We start from the raw sequence: 21,125 nt of genomic DNA on the forward strand, positions 1-21,125 counted from the left end.
AGGACCAGGAGATGAATGGGGAAAAATTCTTAGAGATGGGGCTCAACAGGCCTTTTAAGGAAACCTGTACACAGCCCCCGGTGCAGAAGGAGAAACTGAGGCTCAGGGTAAGCCAGCTTCAGAAACAATTGTTTCTTCTGATGGGCTCCAGTAGAATCAGGAGACCTGAGAGATGCCATGACAGCCTACCACCACCCTGTCTGGGAACCACATACCACCCCCATTTCAGTCTTTGGGTTCACTCACACACCACCCTTGGGCCACCCTGAACCTTTCAGGCTTCCAGACAGCTGAGGGGCCACACATGATCCGGGGAGTGAGAAATAGTTGAGTGAGGTCCACACTGTTGCCACTCTGAGCCCTGTGGAACCAGCAGGGCATGTTAAGACAGATTTGGGGTCCTGTGGGATCTGCTCTCACAGCTACTGTTCCAGAACAGTGTCACCAGCTGTTCCAGAACACCTCACAACCTGTGGACGTAGTGGGCGGGGTGGGGCTTCAATACTTCTTGGTCCCGTAGTAGGCACAGGGCTCCACTCACTCCACTCCTCCTGATACACCTCTGTCTCTGTCTTCGCCTCCTTTTCCTCGCATTGCTCCCAATCTCTTATGTTCTCTCTCTCTCTCTCTCTCTCTGTCTTGTGTGTCTCTGTCTCTGTCTCTCCTTTTATTTCACCCCTTTGTCTCGGGGTCTGTTTCTCTGTCTTCTCTAATCTCTCTGTTTTTCCATATCTTACTTAGTCTGTCTCTCCGCTTCTGTTTTCTTGGGTCTCTCTTCATCTCTTTCATCTCTCCCTCACTGTCTCTTTTCCTGGCTTTTTATCTTTGTCTTTTGTCCTTATTCCTCTCTATCTTTACTTTTTTTCTGTGTCTCTTTATTTCTGTCTTCCTTAGCTCCCTGTCTGTGGTTCTGTACCCATCCCATTGTCGTCCCCCGCCCCTCCACTCTAGACCCAGAGCAGTTTTCTTAGGAACCCTGGTGCTCAGGATTAGATACCCGGAAGTTTGGCCAGCCTAATGGGTCCTCCTGTGAGTAGGTGGAGAGCATCAGGTTTCCAGTTTGCCTTCCAAAGCAGTCTTCCATCAGTTCTTTTCCCATCAAGACCCAGGAGTGTGGGCTGGGATCTTATAGCCCCGGTGGAGTTCTGAGGGCTGGGAAGCCCTGAGAGGCCAGGCCTGGATCCAACCTGGAGGCTATAGGCCAACAGATGCTGGGAGAAATGCAGCCGCCTGCATCTCACCCAGCCCAGCAAGGGGATTGGGAAGGAATTCCGGGAATTCGCTAGGAGGGAGAGGGAGGGTTGCCAAGGCAGGCAACAGATGCCTGCAGGAGGGGCCCACGAACTCTCTCTTCCTCCAGCTTTCTAAGGTTGACAGAACTGTTATAGCTCAGACCAGCAGAGACCATAATGGCTAATGGTTCCCCAAAAGGCCATTTTCTCCATGCTGGGCACACTCTAGACCCTCACAACTGCAGCCACCTCAGGCTGGCTTCAGGCCCTGTCCTCTGCTCTCGGGGTCACAGCCCCAGCCTGGCCTCATGAACACAATCCCAACTCTGCCCCTGGTCCTAGAGTATCAAAGACAAATGGGAGGTTCCCCTCCCAGGGGGAGGTATGGGGCTCAGATATCGAATGGGCCAGGTACCCAAAGGGCGATAAGATCCCATCCCATGTGAGGGTTGAAGTGGATCTGCTCCAGTCGCCTCTCCTCATCCCTCTCAACATTCATCTTCACTTGGAAACAGCAAAGATGAAACAGGAGTGAGAAGAATGTCACATCTTCTCCAGCATCCATTGCCCTCAGAACCTTAGAGAGTTCAGTCTGCCTCTTTGAGACACCACCTAAAGGTGCTCGCCATCCCCCACCCCTCCTATCCCCACCCCTTCCATCCCCCACCCCTCCTATCCCCACCCCTTCCATCCCCCACCCCTCCTATCCCCACCCCTTCCATCCCCCACCCCTCCTATCCCCACCCCTTCCATCCCCCACCCCTCTCATCCCCACCCCTTCCAACCCCCACCCCTCCCATCCCCACCCCTTCCATCCCCCACCCCTCCCATCCCCACCCCTTCCATCCCCCACCCCTCCCATCCCCACCCCTTCCATCCCCCACCCCTCCCATTCCCCCACCCCCACACATCACAAAGGCATCCACAAGGATGGCATCTTGGCCTCGATTCCATATGCCAGGAATGTGGCCTGATGAAAAGGAGCCTGAGGTGCCATTGAGGCTGAAGATGCTACTGATGGATGAAGGACCAGGAGGTTAATGGGGAAAAATTCTTAGAGATGGAGCTCAACAGGTCTTTTAAAAAAAAACTACACACAGCCCCAGGTGCAGAAGGAGAAACTGAGGCTCAGGGTAAGCCAGCTTCAGAAACAGTTGTTTCTTCTGATGGGCTCCAGTAGAATCATGAGACCTAGAGAGATGCCATGACAGCCTACCACCACCCTGTCTGGGAACCACATACCACCCCCATTTCAGTCTTTGGGTTCACCTACACACCACCCTTGGGCCACCCTGAACCTTTCAGGCTTCCAGACAGCTGAGGGGCCACACATGATCCAGGGAGTAAGAAATAGTTGGGTGCGATTTCTTGGATTATAACAGATTTTTTTCCCCTCTGGAGAAGGAGAATAAGCCAGGCAGGGAAGCCACAGAGGGTGTACACATACAGATGCACACATATATGTAGATGAGGCATCCACAGCTCATGATTCTGCACACAGAGTGAGTGTCCATCCCATACTGAAATACACAAGACCCACAAGCTTACACCCAGGCCATATGGTGTCCCAGGTGCATAGTACTTACATGATGTATGAAAATCCCATGCATCGGCCCATAATGTGAGGAGTTTATGAGGTTAGATTTCTATATGAGTTTATGAGGTTAGATTTCTACACACAAGCCTGCACCATCACGCCCAGTGTCTGCAGATGTACCCAATACACAAGGTGTCCATGTATGATCCTGGGTTTCACAGTGCCCAGGTTGCCCACTTTCAGTGCCTTCTTGAATTGCTGGCAGAGTCTGAAGCTGGGTGGACGAGGCAGGCAAACACGGGAAATAGACAGTTTAGGAGCTCAGCTCTATTTGCTTTGGGCTGTGCACACCTTCCTTCTAACAATGCACTTGACAGCCCAGTTCCTTTACCTGCGTGTACTATGTACACACATCTTTCTGAACAATGCATCTAGCAACCCTCACTTCCATCAGGCTACACATACATCCTTCTCTCAACAATAGTATAAGTTTCTTGGCCTCTAACAACCATCAAATTTAGAGTTTCAATTCAAATGTATTCCCAGTGTATCCAGGTACTAAGAATGGAAAAGCTGATCTGGCCTGCACTGGCTTGGAGTGCATGAAAAATAAGGCAAACTGGGTCCTCTAAAGTGAATTTTCAGGACTGGCAACATGGCTCAGCAGCATTGAACTCACTGTGCTGAGTTCAAATCTGCAGGACCCACAACAGTGGAAGGAAAATCCAACACCATGAGTTGTCCTCTGTCCCCTATATTCATTTTTGATTATGTACACACACACACACACACACACACACACACACACACACACACACACACAAGTTAATATAATTAAGCAACAAAATCAACAACAAAGTGAGCCGGTGTGGTGCCACGTTCCTTTAAATCAGAAGGTAGAGGCAGGCAGATCTCTGAGTTTGAGGGCAGACTGCTGAACTATATAACAAGTTCTAGACCAGGACTACAAAGTGAGACCCTATCTCAAAGAAAGAAAAAAAAAAACGGAATAAAAACAAAAGTATGCTTTTAAGGAGAATTTTCTAGTTAACATTTTCTGCTTATGCCTAATTATGTATGCATATGATTAAAATTAGAAAATTAGATGCATTATGAGAAGGGATATATGCAATAGGAAAATTATTATATGACCTAATCTATCAGTCAAAATAGAGAACCACCCTCACTATGCCCCTTAGCAACCAAACTCCCCTTGCCTTGAGTCCCTACAAGGACTCACCAAACACTGATGGAGAACTTGGCCATCCTCATTCATGGGCCTTGCCGTACTCACAGCGCACCCTTTCCAAATCTGTACTATGGCTTTGCTTTTGAATAGCTGTCTTGCTATGTTCGCAAGCCTCTGTGAACCCTAATTTTCAATTATTTGGATGAAAGGCCAAGAACTGAAAACATCTGACCCTGGCCCTGACCCTCACCACCAGCAACTGCCCACGCGCCTTCTCATGGCTCTGTTCCAAGCCAGGAGCAACGCCTGCTCTCACATGCAGCAGCTGGTGTACACACCAGCAACTTCAGAGAAGGATCTGGAAGCTTAGAGCAGGAAAGACGTGGGTATTTTCAGGGAGGAAGATGACCTTCTCCCCGGAGTGGGAGTCATCTCTCCTGGAATCCCAAGGCCTCGTGGCTGTCTAGTGCTACAGGTGTGGCACGGAGGCCATTCATGGTGTCCATATGGACAACAGGGTCCTCATTTCCATCTGATGGGCCCATGGGGATCAGGAACACTGCCTGGACTTGCTAGCATGCTCTCTGGTAATGAAAATATACTCTTGACACTTGTGAAAGACAGACTTAGAGGGTGTGTGCATCCCAGTGAGTATAGGGCTTCCCAACATGGCCTCACATGGAGAAAAGATCAAGCTGTACCCTGAACACGGTTAGGTAGCAATGACATTCAGGAGCAGGGGAGGTGAGTGGCTGGAGAATGGCCAGGAGGAAATGTCAGGGAAGGGATCCTGGCCCAGCTCATCTAACAGGGTCCTGCTAAGAACCAGCTTGGTGAACAGACAACATCTGGGGCCAGGGTTCAAGAAGCTAGTCATACATCCAGGACACCAGATATCCAGGGTGGGGCTTCCCTCCGAGCTGCCTCAGTAGGCTCTCAATAAACCACATATGCAAAGCGGTACGTAGTGACACAAAGTCTGAGCTCCAGACTTCTCAAAGGACCTGAGAGCATGCCTCTTCACCGCCAGATCCCACAGGCTGGGTGTCCTGGGCTGAGCAGCAATTGGCCGGTACTCCTGAGTCCAAACGTTCCCAGGCTCCACTTCTCTTTCCCAGGAGGCACTGACCCAGGAGGGGCTCCCAGCTTGTGGAGAGACCTTGGAGGTTGCCAGTCTCATGGCCCTATGGTTGTCAACTCAGGAGTACGGAACAGAGGGCAACTGCCCAGAGGTGGCTGGGATGGCTGGCGACATCTATTCAGGGCCAGTTCCTCAGGGCTGCCAATATGAGGCCCCTCTGGGAATCCCCTTGGTCAGGGACTATCTCCCAGGAGCTAGATCTCGGCTGCCAGGGGACAGAGGGCTGCTTGTTCTCAGGTGGGCAGAGATGAGGAAGGTAGACAAGGAACAGACTTTGACTACTTGGCCCCTCTGGGCTTCTGGGTCCGATACAGCTGTGGCCAGCTCCCTCCCAGGCCTCAGTCTTCCTTCTCTGTCCTCTTGCCACTCATCTGCCTCGTTTCTTCCTTTTTACTGAGTGGCCATTTGATCTTGGGCAAGCTCCCTGGGCTGGGGCTGAATAGATGGCTTAGCAGTTAAGAGCCCAGGATCCACAAACAACTAGAACTCCAGCTCCAAGCGATCTAAACACCGCTTCTGGTCTCCTCTTATGTACGTGGGGGTGTGCACAAACTCACGAGAGCACGCACACATATACATATAAAAATATAAATAAGTACCCTTTGAAAAGACCCCTGGGTCTAGTGAGGTGAGCACACAAGTGGGGAGCACTGTGGGGGCCCAGGACGGAGAGGCATCTGGGGGTGAGCGTCCAGGTGTCCTTCCAGGAAGCGCTGTCGAAGGAGGTGTTCTGAGGTGAAGTCTTGTAGATGCTCTTTGCAGTGCGAGCAGAAGCTGACAAACCCTGCTCGATGCTTGGGCTGGGAAGCCAGAGGGCAGGCGGTCTGAGGAGAGTTGGCTCAGTGGCCTGTGGTCCTGGGAACCCATGGCTGAGGCAGCCATGCCAGGGGATTCCAGGGAGTGGGAGCAGGCTCTGGCCCTCCTGGAGTATACACCTGTGTATAGAAACAGTGACCACCGAAGAGCAGAAGTGGACACGCCCACCCGAGCTTCCTCGAGTGTGCCGCGGACTAGGCAGAATGTTCTATGCTGTTCTAGAGGAACACCCACCGGGCTTGGTGGATCAAACTGTCTCTTGACTGAGGGCAGGGCCTTCACAGGGCACACGTGAGAGGCCCCAGTCTCCTCGCCAGAACACTGACCAGAATGTCAGACCTCAAATTCTCCACCCCAGAGCTCAGGATCCGAACCTGAACCCTTGAATCCCCTCACTCCATGTCCAAGGTGCACGCCCCCACCCCCCCCCCACACACACCAAGAGTTGTGACATATGGCATTTGTCATCTCACTATATATATATATCCTTGCTGCCTCCACCCAGCAAACGTCAAGGTCATGTGGTACCACTAACATGTGTGGCAGCTGGCATGGCCTAAGCTGGGGAAAGAGGGGTTGACCCAGGGACCCACAGTCGCTAGCGGAAGAAAGGAAGACTCTCTCTTCCCTGGTCCCAGCACAGTGAGGAGCCTGGGGACTCGAGGTAAGCGGAACCTACAGGGCACGGGAAGTCCTTTAGCTACCCCAGCAGCGGCCCTGTCCCTGACCACCCGCTGTGCCGTGGGACTCTCCGCATCACATCCTTGGCCCCAGGCTGCTGCTGTCGCAAGGTCAGGGTCCACTGTCCTCTGTCTCTGCTTCAATCTCCTCCCTTTTGCTTGTCCTCAAAGTCCTCACAGCCCGTCTCTGTGACTCTCCTACTGTGTCTGTCTCCCTCTGACTCCGCTGCCCTGTCACCCCGTGTCTCCTCTGTCCCCCCCTCCTGTGTCTTCCTCTGGTCCTCACATTAGGGTATGCCAGGCTTCTTCTCCCTCAGCCTCCCCAGTGCCGGAATCGCAGGTGTGAGCCATCTGTCCCCTCTGTCCTGTCTCCTTCTTCACTCTCTCTGTGTGTCCCTGCAGCATCTCTGTGCTCTTGACCCTGACTGTAGCTCACTCTCGTCTCCATCTCCTACCCTCTCTGCCTCTCTGTCCCTGTCTCTCTGTCTCCCTCTCCCTGTGCTTCCCTTTGTGTCCCCCCCCCCTCCCGCTCATCTGGACCTTCCTGTCTCCCTCCCCGTTTCTTGGTATCCCCACCTCCCTGTTTGTCCCCATTTCTCATCTCTGTCTTTGTGCATGTCTTCTGTCTCTGTCGCCCCACTGGTCCCTCCCTGCTGGTTCCCAGATGTCCTCTGGGCTGAGGGGAGGGGGGGGGGGGCGTTCACCAGCAGTGCTGTTATGGAGCAGCTGCCTTCATCTCTGGCCAGGAATCTGAGATTACAGGGCAGAGGGGAGGTCATACCTGTGCTGCCCGTCAGGGGCACTACCAGGAGGAGATGACCTTCAGGTAGGTGGCAAGAGGTACCCAATCCTGCAGTACCTGTGAGAGAGAACATGCCCCCACCCCCAGGATGTAGCCTCAGTGACCGCACAACCTCCTCTTACTGCACAGGTAGGTCATCCCTGCCCAGAGAGAGACTGGGAGCTAGGGATGGAGCACGGCCACAGAGAGCAGTCTGCCAGTAATCTGCCAGTTCTACCACAGACGCAGCAGCCAGTGCAGCGGACTGCCCAGTGCCAGCTGATGCAGACCGGCTAGCCTCAGCACTCCCCAGAAACTCAGCCCAGACCGTATCCCGTCCCCATCCTTTCGTCCTTGTCCTCTTCGATGACCCCATAGGCCCCTCTCAGGGTCCTGTCCCTCAGGATCCGAGGTGACCCTGCGTGTCCTCTAGTGTCCCGTTCCTCATTCTTTGAGGTGACTCAATGTCCTCGAGGTCCCGTCCCTCACTGTAGTGGTTTGAATGGGAAGTCCCTCATAGGCTCAGATGTTTGAACACTTGTCTCCAGTTGGTGGCACTGCTTGGGGACATTAAGAGGTGCAGCCTTGTTAGAGGAGTTGTCCCTGAAGGCATGCTTGGGAATTTAAAGACTCCATGCAATTTCCAGTTCGTTTTCTCTTATGAGTCAAGATGTGAGTTCTCTAACCCTTCATGATAGACTCCTATCCCTCTGGAACTACGCGCCAAAATAAAGCCTTCTCTCTATAAATTGCCTTAGTCATGGAATTTTTATCATAGAACAAAGAAGTAACTAATACACTTATTCTCGGAGGTGACCCAACATGTCTTCTTAATGCCCTGTATCACGTGTTCTGTGACCCCACATGTCCTCTTGGTGCCCTGTCCCTCACGCTCTGAGGTGACCCTGCATACTCTCTAAGTGTCCATACTTCCATACATCTTCATGCAAGGTAAACCTTCAAGAGCCTGGCCTTCTGGGTAAGCCTGGTCTGCACACAGCCCTCAGAGAGTGGGTTATATAATGCTAGTGTCTTTGCTGGCTTCAAGGTCTCTCACTAGCTTCCTGGTTTCCAGGAGTTGACATTCTGGAAGCTAAGTCAGCCATAGAGCTGCCCTGGGTCCTGGCACAGTTGAAGCACACTGTCTCTTCTACATCTCAGTCCATTGGAATGAATCCAGATTGGTTCAGGATGGTCCCTGGACAGTAGGACCCTGACCCTTCTTTCTACGGGCCCTGGAACAAGAAGTCTAAATGTACCCTAAGCTTTCTGAGCCTTAGCAGGGAACCCCCCAGCTGTTCCTTCTGCAGCTCCAGAGATGTTTGTACCCCACAGTCCCTGCAGCTGCGGGGCTCCGATGCCTCTCCTTGCTTAGTTCGCTCATTGAGGCCCTGGTGCAGCCCCAGGCCAACTCAGCCCTCCTGGCCAGCTCCCCAGACCCTGAGCCAAGCAGTGTGATTTCATCTTGGGAGAATCCAACAGCGTATGGCATTTACATAAATAGTCCTCATGTGCCCTGCCCCCATAACCAGGCCAAAAGAAAGGCCTGAGCCCTGTGAGGCCAGGCCTCCCTCTGCCGGCTCCTGGGCTCCTCTTTGGCTCTTGGCAGCCAGCCCTTTCCATTGTCTCTCTCAGCCTTCAAAAAGGAGGCATGAAGCTTCCCTCTGTGTCCAGGGACCCTTTCCCTGCAAGCAGCCTCCTCTAGAACACCAAAGACAGAATCCCACCCCTCAGTCCTGACTGAGGCTACCTGTAGGTGGCACACTGGAGTCTGGGGAATTGGACAGGAATACAGGAAGGCCTGGTGGACCAGGACATGGTTCTTGGGCCTCAGGAAGGTCCAGCGGCTGTCCAGAGGAACAGCGCATAGGCAGAGCCATTGAGAGGCTGAAGCCCCATGTTTCTGGACGGCTTCAGGGAGAAGGCTTGATAGGGGTGGGAAGATGGGGTGATCCTCCAGGCACAGGTGCCCAGTGCCACCCCATCTTCTAGGCTGAGCAGGCTGAATCCCCGCTCCTTCCTAGAAATGAAAGGAGAGGCTGTGGGGGAAGAGAAGCCACTGGATGGGGCAGGACCAGTTCACTTCTGAGTCTCTATCCCCAGGACCTCCCCCTGTCCCTCTTCCTTCTCCCTCTTACCCTTCTATCTCTCTGCTTACCTCCATCTCTCTCTCTGTCTCTCTATGTCTCTGTCTTCTCTCTCTCCCCCTCTCCAACTCCCCCCCCCCCCCCGCCGCTTATCTCCATCTCCCTGTCTGTCTTTCACTGTCCATCTTTATCTCTGGCTCTCTCTGTTCTCCAGCTGTTTCTCTCTGTCTTTGTTTAACCCCTCTCTCCTCATCTCTCTGTCTCTCTTTCTGACTTTTGCTGTTTCTCCATCTCTCTGAATCTCATTATCTGTCTGTCTGTCTCGCTGTGTGTCTGCATCCCTCTCCGCCTAGCTATTTCTCCATCTCTAGCTCCCCATCTGTCTCGACTGTCCCTGACTCTCTCTCTCTCTCTCTCTCTCTCTCTCTCTCTCTCTCTCTCTCTCTCTCTCTCCATTTCTCTATGTCTCTGGGTCAGCCTGCAGACTTAAATAAGCCAAGAAGTGTCTGGGGAGGTGGAGTGGGAGGATAAAGGGAGGCTGGCTGGCCAGCCTGGGGCTAGGAAGAGGCTGGCTCTGGCCCCCAGGCCTCACTCCCACTCCCAATCCATGAAGTAAGTGTGGTCTTTGAGAACACTGGCCCCTGCAGGCCCGGGGACAGGTGCTCCCCAGTGCTCCACACTCCCACTATGACCTGAGATGAGCACAACCCCAGCCCAAGGCCCTAGAGTAGGGCAGGTAGGGATGAGGTGAGGAGAGTTCAGACTCATCTTGAAAAGTGATGCAGCAGCAGCAGCAGCAGCAGCAACTGAGTTGAGCCCGCCCCGCCCCGCCCCCCCCTCGCCCCCCCCCCGCAGGAAGGGGTCTGTCTTGTGGCTCATAGGTCTGTGCCATGACACTGAGACAAGGCTGTGGCAATCAGAAAGGGGTAGGCACGACCCTCCAGTTAAGGAGGTGGCTTGAATCCCCACTACCACCATCCTGAAAGATTTCAGCTTTGGGCCTTGAGCACTCCTGAGAGAGGCAGCTCTAAACTGGACTCTTAGACTCGAGGCCTCCAGAGCCAAGACCTGTCATCCTCCCATCCTCCCTGGGTGTGGCTTTACCCAGCAGCAAGTTGCCCATCTATTTAGACCCTATCCATGTGCCCAAGTGGCTCTCTAGCAGGCATGTTCAGCCCCTCCTGTCCTCTGCTCAGCTTGGCTAAGAACAGTGGTCGCTTGGAGGAGCCAGGAAACCTACGTCTTCTTTTAGCTGGCCCCTAGCTGTCACACTGGCTATGTTCTTGGCTGACCCCTGGGTCACATAGCTGATTCTCTGGCTGCCTCTCTAACTTGAAAGGCTGGTTGACCCCTGAGTCACCTGGCTGATATCTATTGAACTCCCAGCTGGCCTCACCTGACCCTGGCTGCCTGAACTGACCCTCTCCCATGCCTCAGGGGTAGCTTAGGTGGAGCGGTGAGCCCCTGGCTCTAGTTTCATTCTGGACACCTCCTACACGGAGGGATAGACTCAAGGAGAAATGTCTGTCAGGGTGAGTAAGAATCCTCATTCTTAGAAGGGAGGATAAGGTGGTGGACCTGCAGGTTCTAAGGTTACGTGTCCAGGGCACTTGGCAAGACAGTGTCTACCCAGACCCCAGGTGGGCCATGTCTTACAGGTCTCAGAATGAGTCAGTTTTCACAGCTACTGTCAACAGGATGGACAGGGCCCCCTGTCTTCTTTGTGTCTACTTGACATAAAAGAATGCACTGAACACCACTGCGTCCCAGTAGGCAAACACAGGGAGATGCCAAGTCTGTCCCACTGTCCTCAGCACAGCAAACATGGAGTCACACACTTGGCTGCAGTGGGTAGGTAACTGATGAGGAGGCCTGAGAAGCCCCCTGTCCCATGGACCATGTGGCCAGGGCCCCACAATAAACCTTTACAACCCCCTCTGCCTTCCTGGATTTCACACATTCACTCTCCATGTGTGAGCCCTGCTGAGTTATTTGGCATAGAAAATGTCCCCAAGGGCACCATAAATGTCATCAGCAGTAGATGCTATCAATGACAGTTACCAACATCCAGAGCTGGCCACCCGGTCCACAGCTCTGTACTGGGGCCAACTGGGGGCTGGGTGGGGACAGCTCATCACTCCGCCCCTCTTGCTGTGAACCTTCATGAAGTTCTAACCCTCTCTGGGCTGGCCTTGCCAACTCCCTTTACCCCCACATGGGGTTTCAGCCACCTTGGCCTGAGCCCAGACACCACAGAGGAATACAGATCTCTGTGGATGCTGGGTCACTAAGGACCTGGGCTCTGCAGAAATGAGTCCCAGACAACCACAAAGCTCTAGTTCCTCACCAGAACCACAGTTCCTTCCCTGTGGAGCAAAGTCTCCTACTGGCCACAGACCAGTCCTCATAGTCCCACCCCTGGGGCACCTAGGGTGTTCTCAGTCCAAATCCCACAAGCTCCTGGGCCCTACTCTAGGCAGCAGCACACCTCAGGATGCCTCTGGGCTAAACTTCAGGCATTCAGCACACACTCTACCAGCCTTCACTTCCTCCTGGGAGCTACATTCTTGGCCTGCCTGGACTCCCCGTCTCTCCTCGGTAAGCAGCTGTATGCATCTGCCCAGCTCCCTCCACATCACTTGCCTATCTCCCTGCTGGAGTTCAGACTGTGCATCTTAGCAGTTCACACTCCCAATTGCATGGCTCCAGTCCCTTGATTGAGAGTCAGGTGACACTTACAGGGCCAGAGGCTTGTTGCAGGCATAACAGACACATAGTCCTCCCTTTGAGCCATTGGTGTGGTTTGAAGGACACCTGGCCAATTGCACAGGCCATGTGATGTTCACACTGCTGTCAGTAGACAGGAGGCTAACATGTGCTCAGACACGCTTCCACGGGAGTCCAGAAGCCATATCCCAGCCAGCTTCCCTGCAGAGCAATGCTTATAAATCCCTGTTGGGGTGTGCCTCTGGGGCTGAGCTTGTCTCTAGATATGGAGCCCACCAGTGGGAGGAACAGAAACCTCTGGGAGTCCTCCCTGGCTCCACCCTGGGATGAACCCCTCTTAACACGAGGCTCTGGCCTCCCACAGCCAACCAGCACCACATCTTCCTTCTCCTTGGCCAGTCAGTGGCTCCTCAGCTGTATTATACACATGGCCGCAATCTTAAATGTTCTGGCCGGAGCTCCCGAGCCAAACCTCACCACGACTGGGCTCTTAGCTAGGAAATCCTGTCACTGCATCAGGAGACCATACCTCCCCACAACAGATCCTTGTCTCCTGCCAGCCTCTTCCCCACCCTTATCATGCCTCTCAGCCCCACTGCCTCCACACCAGGAACCCCCTGCAGCAAGAGTGGCCTCCTTCTCTCCGCCCTTGTGGCCCCAGATGGCTCTCCTCCAGGTAGACGGCTTATGCCGTCAGTTGTTGCCTCTTACTCTCTTTTTCTTACTTACCTTGGACACAGTTTATTTTTCTGTGTTTGTTTTGTTTTTCAAGACAGGGTTACTCCATGTAGCCCTGGCTGTCCTGGAACTCACTCTGTAGATCAGGTTGGCCTCGAACTCAGAAATTCAAGTGCTGGGATTACAGGTGTGCGCCTCCACCACCTGCCTGGATCTGGTTTATAGGCAGTGGAAGCATCTCATTGTTGCCCTCTTGTTGCCCCCCTAGGGGACTCTGCAGTGGATAGTATCTTTGGTAGTATCTTTGGTTTACTGTGCTTTATTATGACTTGTCCACCAAGAAGCCGACTCCTCAGGATCCTGATGTTAAGAGGTAGAACCTTGATGATCCCAGCGGGAATTGTTTGAGTCACTGGGGTACTGCCCTTGGAATGGATTAGGGATGTTTTCATGGGATCTCAGTTTGTCGAAGCCAAACACTGTGTTGGAATGGAGTTATGACCCTTCTCATACTAGTTACTCTATAACCACTCGGGACCTCATGCTTGCCAAGCTTGGCCAATACAGCTGTTCATACCTAGTATCCATTCTCTCTATCAGCGGCTTCCCAGGCCTGTGCCATTCTGAGCTGACCCATGATCTGTCGCTCTGACATGTCCATGACTCAGTGTGTCTCCCTGACATGGCAGGGGGCGGGGCATGTGTCAGGCTCACAGAATCTCTGCTCTTCATGTCAATGTGCTGATGATGAGCTCTAGGTCAGTAAGCCTCCTTTACCAAGTGGCTTGTGTGAAGGAGCTTAGGGACCAGTGTTCCTCGTGTGGAACACACTTCCCTCCATGAAGTGCATTCTCAGTGCTGATACTGACATCCTTAATCTCGGGATTTGCAGGAGGAGAATGTGTAAGGCTCTTGCTAAGTACTTACTGGATGGATGGGTTGGTGGGTGGATGGAGAGAAAAGAAGGAAAAATACAAAGAGAAAGAAACGTAAATTGAAAAGAAGAGGGAAAAGTAAGAAAAATTAGAGAAAGAAGAAAAAGAGAGGTATATGTATTTTTTAAAAAAATAAGTTTTATTTTATTTAACAATTTATTTAGTTATTACATATACAGTGCTCTGTCTGCATGTATGCCTGCAGGCCAGAAGAGGGCACAAGATCTCATTATAGATGGTTGTGAGCCACCATGTGGTTGCTAGGAATTGAACTCAGGACCTCTGGTAGAGCACAGCCAGTGCTCTTAACCTCTGAGCCATCTCTCCAGCCCTGAGAAGTATATTTTTAGAATGTAGAAAAGGAAGAAAGAGAAAAAGAAGGCTGGGGGGATGGTTCAAGTCAACAGCGCTTGCTGATTGGCCAGTCAGTCTAGCTGAATCAGAGCTCCAGTTCACCGAGAGACCCTGTCTCAAAAAAGTGGGAGTGGAAAGCAATGGAAAAAGACACTGGACACTGACCTCTGGTCTCCACACACTATGCATGGACAACCACATCTGTGCACAGATATGCAGCACACACATACACTTTGGGGGGGTCTATCCCTCAAATGAAAAAGAGGGAGAAGGGGTGGAGAGGTGGCTCAGTGTTCAAGGGCACTAGTTGCTCTTGCAGAGCATCCAGGTTTGATTCCCAGCACCCACATGGTAACTCACAACCAGCTGTAACTCCGGTTCTAGGGGATCCGATTCCTTTTCTGCTTCTGCAAGCACCAGGCACACACATAGTGCACGCAAACATTCGTGCACATAAAATAAAAGCATATTTAAAAGGAGAAGGGGGTAGAGAGATTGCTAAATGCCCAAGGACACTTGCTGCTCTTGCAGAGGATTCCGTTTCAATTCCCAACATTCACATAGTGGCTCACGACTGTCTGCAACTCCAGACACTCTCATCTGCCCTCCACGGGCACACACATGGCACATACACATCCATGCAGGCAAAGCACTTGTATGTATAAAATAAAAATAAATCTTAAACAAGGGAAAGAAGAAAGAGGGAAAAATGGAACAGAGGGGAAAAGACAAGGAGAGAGGAAGGAGCGTGAGATGGAGGAGCAAGAGTGAGTGAGAGTGTCTCCTGGGCTCAGGGATTTCAGTTGCTGAGCCCCAGACATCTTCTAGGAAGAGGATCAGCAAGAACACAGCCACCATCTGCCCCAGCTCCCCAACCTCAGATGGGTCCTCTCTGCACTTAGATGGCCTCAGGCTCCCAGCTCCACCTGCCTTCTGTTCACAACTCACACCTGTTTTTCCATGTATGTGTATATGTTACGTGTGTGTGTGCGCACACGCGTGTGTTCTCACATACAGGAGTACACAAGTATGATAGTGCTCATACATGTGTGTGCATGTCCACGAGGAAGCCAGAGATTGACACTGGGGAAGCAACTTTGCTCACCCTAACTTGAGTATTATGCAATGCTTGTATAGAAAGAGCATCGCACAGTACCCTATGAGTATGCATACTTTGTACCCATCAATATAAAATTTATGTTGTTTTCTGTTTTATCAAAAGCTATCTTGGGGGGCTGGAGAGATGGCTCAGCAGTTAAGAGCACTGACTGCTCTTCCAAAGGACCTGGGTTCAATTCCCAGCACCCACATGGCAGCTCACAACTGTCTGTAACTCCAGTTCCAGGGGATCTGACACCTTCACGCCAATGTACATAAAATAAATTTAAATAAATTATTTTTTTAAAAAAAGTTATCAGCCGGGTGGTGGTGGCACACGCCTTTAATCCCAGTACTCGGGAGGCAGAGGCAGGCGGATCTCTGTGAGTTCGAGGCCAGCCTGGTCTCCAAAGTGAGTTCCAGGAAAGGCACAAAGCTACACAGAGAAACCCTGTCTTGAAAAACCAAAAAAAAAATTAAAAAAATAAAAATAAAAAAAGTTATCTTGGTAGGTATGGACATCTGGGGTGGAAATGGCTGTCCCTTGAATTATCTAGGTTTGGTGGTGTTTTGGTATGGGGGATTGAATCCAGAGCCTCACACATGCTAGGCAAGCACTGTACGACTGAGCTACATCTCAGCCCTTCCTCTTTAAAAAAAACTTTTTTTAAAATTTTTTATTTTGAGACAAGGTCTCACTAAATTGCAAGGTCAGCCTTGAACTCTTGATCTTCCTGCCTCTGTAGTACCTGGGACCACAGGCCTGTGCCATCAACCTGGCTTCAGGCTTAGCTGAAGCTACAATTTAATTTATACAACCTGCCTGATGCCCAGAGCTTCATGTGGCCATCCCAGAAAAAATGTGTTTTTGGTTTTTTTTTTCCCTCAATTAAATCTATTCAGATAATCTTTTAAAATTTTAAATGTCTGCTTATTTATTTTGGGGTGGGAGATAGTCTTGCACATGCTAAGCACATGTTATATCACTAGCCACATCCCCAGCCAGTGTTCACTTGTCACACATGCAACAGAAACAAAGGGTAGCGCTGGAGCCCAAGCTTTCTTGAGTGTTCCTCCATCAGCTTCCGTGTGTGGCTTCCCTACTCGTGAGCTCAAGATAGCTGCTGTGACTCTGCCACCAGATCTCGTGTTCCAGACAGAAAGTGGGTGAAGGGTGAAGTGCTCAGCAGAAGAGCAGTCTCTCAGCATCTGGTCTTTGTCTGTGCATTAGAGGAGGGACTTGTCATCCCTCAGTCACGAAGGTGTCCCGTGGTCACTGAGGATGGCAGTTAGCCAAGAGGAGCTGACCTAGTTGTTTTTTATTTTATTTCTTAGGCTTTTATCTTTGTGTGTGTGTGTGTGTGTGTGTGTGTGTGTGTGTGTGTGTGTGTGTGTGAGAGAGAGAGAGAGAGAGAGAGAGAGAGACAGAGACAGAGAGAGAGACAGAGAGACAGAGAGAGAGATTGATTGATTGATTGATTGATTGATTCATAGATGCCAAAGGACAACTTGGGGAAATTGGCTCTCCCTGTCCACCTTGTGGGCTCTGGAGATTACGTTCAGACCATGCTCGGTGGCAAGCACTACTTGCTGAGCCATCTTGGAGTCCAAAACTTTCTAGAAGGCTATAGGATGTTCAAAAGTTCTGGCTATGGGAGCACCTCAGGATCTTAGGGTCTGAAATTTTCAGAATAGGGATGTTTACCCCATCTGTCAAATGTCTTCTAGTCCAAAACATGTTGAACCTCTGAATACACCTTTGGTCCCAAGCTCTCCAAGTGAGGAGTGCTCAGTCTGTGCAGCATAATGAAGGAACCAACCATTAATGACACTACAAAACACAAACACACAGAGTCCTGGAACAACAGCATCTGGTCCTGGAGATGATGGAATTGGGCTTACTAAGGTATGACATAACCTTTACCAGAGCAGGAGGCCCCAGAGGAGAGGGGCTTCCGTATCAGGTCCTCCATCACACAGTCGGAGAAGAACACACAGGGAGCATGGCAATTAGCATCCTGTCAGTGTGCTTCTGGCACATAGGAAGAGGAGCAAGCAGGGACATGGTGCCCAGATCTCCAGCTTCTTTTAGATGGACAGAAAGACAATAGATACGTGTGTGTTCCAAGAGCAGAGAAGAGCCCACCCTGGGCCCAGCGTGGAGGATTTGGTCCCGGAAAGGTAGGTCCTCCACTGGGTGTCACAATCACTTTGCTGTCTTCTCCCCCAGGGAGGGTCTTGGTTGACGGAGTTGGAGGAGCTGGGCAGTGGTGGTACACACCTTTGATCCCAGCACTCGGGAGGCAGAGGCCAGCCTGGGCTACAGAGTGAGATCCAGGAAAGGCGCCAAAACTACACAGAGAAACCCTGTTTTGAAAAATAAAATAAAATAAAAAAGGAAGTTGGGGGAGGCTCTCCTGAGAGGGTTGCCTCCCTATGCCAGTCACATACCCCAAGGTCCTGTCCCCACACCCTTGCCTCACCCCAACCCAATTACCCTCATCTCCCACAGGGCTCTTCTTATACCCCAGAGCATGTCTTCCAGGGGCTCTCTCTGCACCCCCCCCCCACAAGCTCAGGGGCTCTCCACACCCCAGGCCTGACCTCTCTGCGCTCTGTGCCTCTTCTCCGCTCCTCCCTGGAACACCCTCCTCCCCCCTGCTTCCCTCCCTCTCTCCCTCTTCCTCTCCTCGTTACCCTCTCATTTTCCTTCCCTCTCTTGTCCGTTTTTCCTGCCACCTACTGACAGACTGCAGCAGGAACAGCCCTGCACCCCTAGCCCCAGCCGTTTCCATGGATCTGGGCCCAATACAAACAGCCCAGGACCCCCCACCTTCAGCCTGGCCTTGGGAGTAGGGTTGGGTGGGCAGATGAGGTCATCGCCACAGGCCCCCCCAGCAGGCCAGCAGGCCTGTGAGGGGAGGAAGTGTTTGTTTGCTCTTGTTTCCCTGGCAACTTGCTGGACCCCTCCCCCACTCCCATCCCTGAGCCGTCCAGCAAGGCTGCCCATAGGGACCACTGCCCTTTTCCAGGCCATACCTTGCGGTGCTGAGACCCCAGGCCATAATTCTGAGCTGCTAGGAAGGGACTGTGACCCTTAACCCCACTTCCGGGGGTAGAGTTTGGAAGTTGGAAGCAAGACGGTCCCTGCCCAGGGCTGAGGACCGGCCTGACGCTCCACCTGCTGTCCCTGGGGCAACAGGTTGGAGTCAGCTCCGACCTTCCAGGAACGGAGCCCAGCCATCCCTGGCAGGGATGTGGCAAGACGGGACAGAACTGTGCCCCAGTGTGGCTAGTCTCCAAGCAGCTCCAGGGTCTAGGGCACCAGCAGGCCCCTCACCCCTGTATGTGTGCCCCGGTCCCTCAAAGTCAGCAGCAAGTCCCTTCGAGATTCTCTTGTGTGCTGAGGGATCATGGAGAACCCCACAGAGAGAGGGGCTCTCCCGGGTCGGACTAGGTCAACCCAGTTTCCAGTAAAGCTCAGGGGGGCACAAGGCTTGTGTGTGTGCATATGCAGGCAGGCTAGACCCGGGCCCCAACCCAACCTGTTCACAACTTCCTACTGTCAGTACCTCCCCACCCCAACCTCCCCCACCCTGACACCCCGGGGAGCTTACCATGAGCAACCTGGGCCAGGAACTGGGGTCAGTCAGGACACCTCCTGGGGTCCTCATGCCCCTCAACACATCCAGGGTAGCCAAGGGCTTGCTGCAGGTTATACGGTTCTGGGGTCCAGCCTTCTCCTGTCCCTTCTCCCAGTCTGTCCTACATCCTCCCCTTCCCCTCCTCCCTTTCCCCCTTCCTCTCTCTCCCTCCTCACATCTTCCCTTTCTCTCTCCCCTCCTCCGCCATTTCTTCCCCTCAGTCCCTCCTCCTCTCTACCTTCATCTTTGGTGTCTGAAGTCAGCCTTACAGGCAAGGCGGGATCCAACCCAATACCTTCCCACTGCCGCACATTCAAGCCTTTCTGAGACATTACCTAAGTGCCTTCTTATCTAATCCCCCAGCCATCTCCCACACCGGCCAGCCCCGCTGGGAGGAGAGCCAGATGCCTGCCCCGGCCCCAGTCCTAGCTCAGCGAGTTGCCTGGTTGGTCTCTGGCTGGCCCCTAGCACCTGCATGTTCTGGGCCTGTGCCCCTACCTGTGAAGGACCCTGGGGCCAGACCATTGAAGAATCCCTGTCTCATGGGACCCACCCCCTTGTCGGTGCTCACCTGCCAGCCCTCACGGTTGGATACCCTGCCCTCTAAGAATTGCTGGGGAACCTCTTCTCCAACCAAGAGTAGGAAGCGCCTTTCAGGATCAAGGGTGTCTTGTCCACTAGAGGAAGTAACTCAGTGGGAGGTCCTTCTTCCTGCCTCAGTGGCCAATGGGAGCTCATCCACTGAGAAAATCAGATGGAGGTGGATCTAGACCTCACCATGGTGGACGGCTGTGCAAGGCAAAGACCGTGTTGGGGCTAGGAGGTGAGCTACGGCCAGCACTGTGCCCTACTGTACCCATATGCACACAGACAGACTTGCATGCAGACACGCCATACATGCAGATACAATGTACCACACGTACATGCATGAAGAGACAAACCTATGGATGCAGCCATGTGCAGTCACAAGATACAGAGATATGTGGACACAGACACAGGACATGGCTCACATGTGTACATGCACAAACACAGACAGACCTATGGATAGAGCCCCTCTGAACATGTACAGACTTCTGTGGGCACACAGACTTAGGCATACAGACATAAACATACTCTTACTCACAGGGTCATACTCATAGATCCTAAAAGACATCATGCTATACGGATCTTTGTGAGTTCGAGGACAGCCTGGTCTTCAGAGCGAGATCCAGGAAAGGCGCAAAGCTACACAGAGAAACCCTGTCTTGAAAAACCAAAAAAATAAATAAATAAAATAAAATTTAAAAAAAGGATCTGGCCTATAGAGATGTCAGCCAAGACCCTAGGAGAATGACCAGGACCACCCTCCTCGGGCGGGGCGGGGGACAGTCTATGCACCCAGGTGGACACAGATCAGATTGACACACTGGCCAATCCTGCCTGTCCAGCGACTTTGTGCAGATGGGATTAAGTCAGTACTCACAGTACTCATCCAGGAGAACGGCCCCACGAAGCCCCCCATAACCCCAGGAAGGAACCATGATGCCCCCCACACCCTGCCATTTGTCAGTCACAGGGTCCCGAAGAGCTGAAGGGGAAATACAGCTGGTGGGCTTCGGTCTGTGATTGGAGGCTCAGTGAAAGTCCAGCACGGGCATCTTCTTGGAGGCAGGGTTATAGATCTGGACATCTCGATCAGTGGAGCAGATGCTCCACAGTCCTCAGTGGGCAGCCCCTCCCCTGGTGTTTACTGGTATAAACCCTGGGGCAGGGTGGGGAGCAGAACACAGACAGGTGCTAAGGGAGCCACTAGGGATCCAAGCAAGGCAGGTCACAGTAGCTGGGGAGAGGTGGGGGAGGGCTGAAGGGGGGGGCGCTACTTCGAGGGCACCCCAAACATAGGGCCGGAGGTCCCCTGCCATAGAACAGATAGAAAAGGCTGCAGGAACCAAGCCGGGGGAGGAGTGGTAGGAACTCTGGTGGAGGTTTTGACAGGAGGGTCCCTTCCTAGGTCACATGATTAGAGAAGGCTTCTTTAAAGTGCCTCAACTCCCACCCAGCCTCAACACAGGAGGCAGAGAGAGACCAGGGGTCTGGGACGGCCACACAGCCTAGGGTCATCAGTCCTCTAGGGTTAGCAAGTCTCTGCACCCCCGGTCCTCAGAAAGGAGCCTCCTGTCCTCCCCACTCCCCCTAGACAGCTTTTCCTCCTTCTCTCTCTCCCTCCCATGTTCTCTTTCAGCCTGA

This window comes from Peromyscus californicus, unplaced genomic scaffold (assembly GCF_007827085.1).
Source record: "Peromyscus californicus insignis strain IS unplaced genomic scaffold, ASM782708v3 Scaffold_3__1_contigs__length_106647218, whole genome shotgun sequence".
Classification (NCBI taxonomy): domain Eukaryota; kingdom Metazoa; phylum Chordata; class Mammalia; order Rodentia; family Cricetidae; genus Peromyscus; species Peromyscus californicus.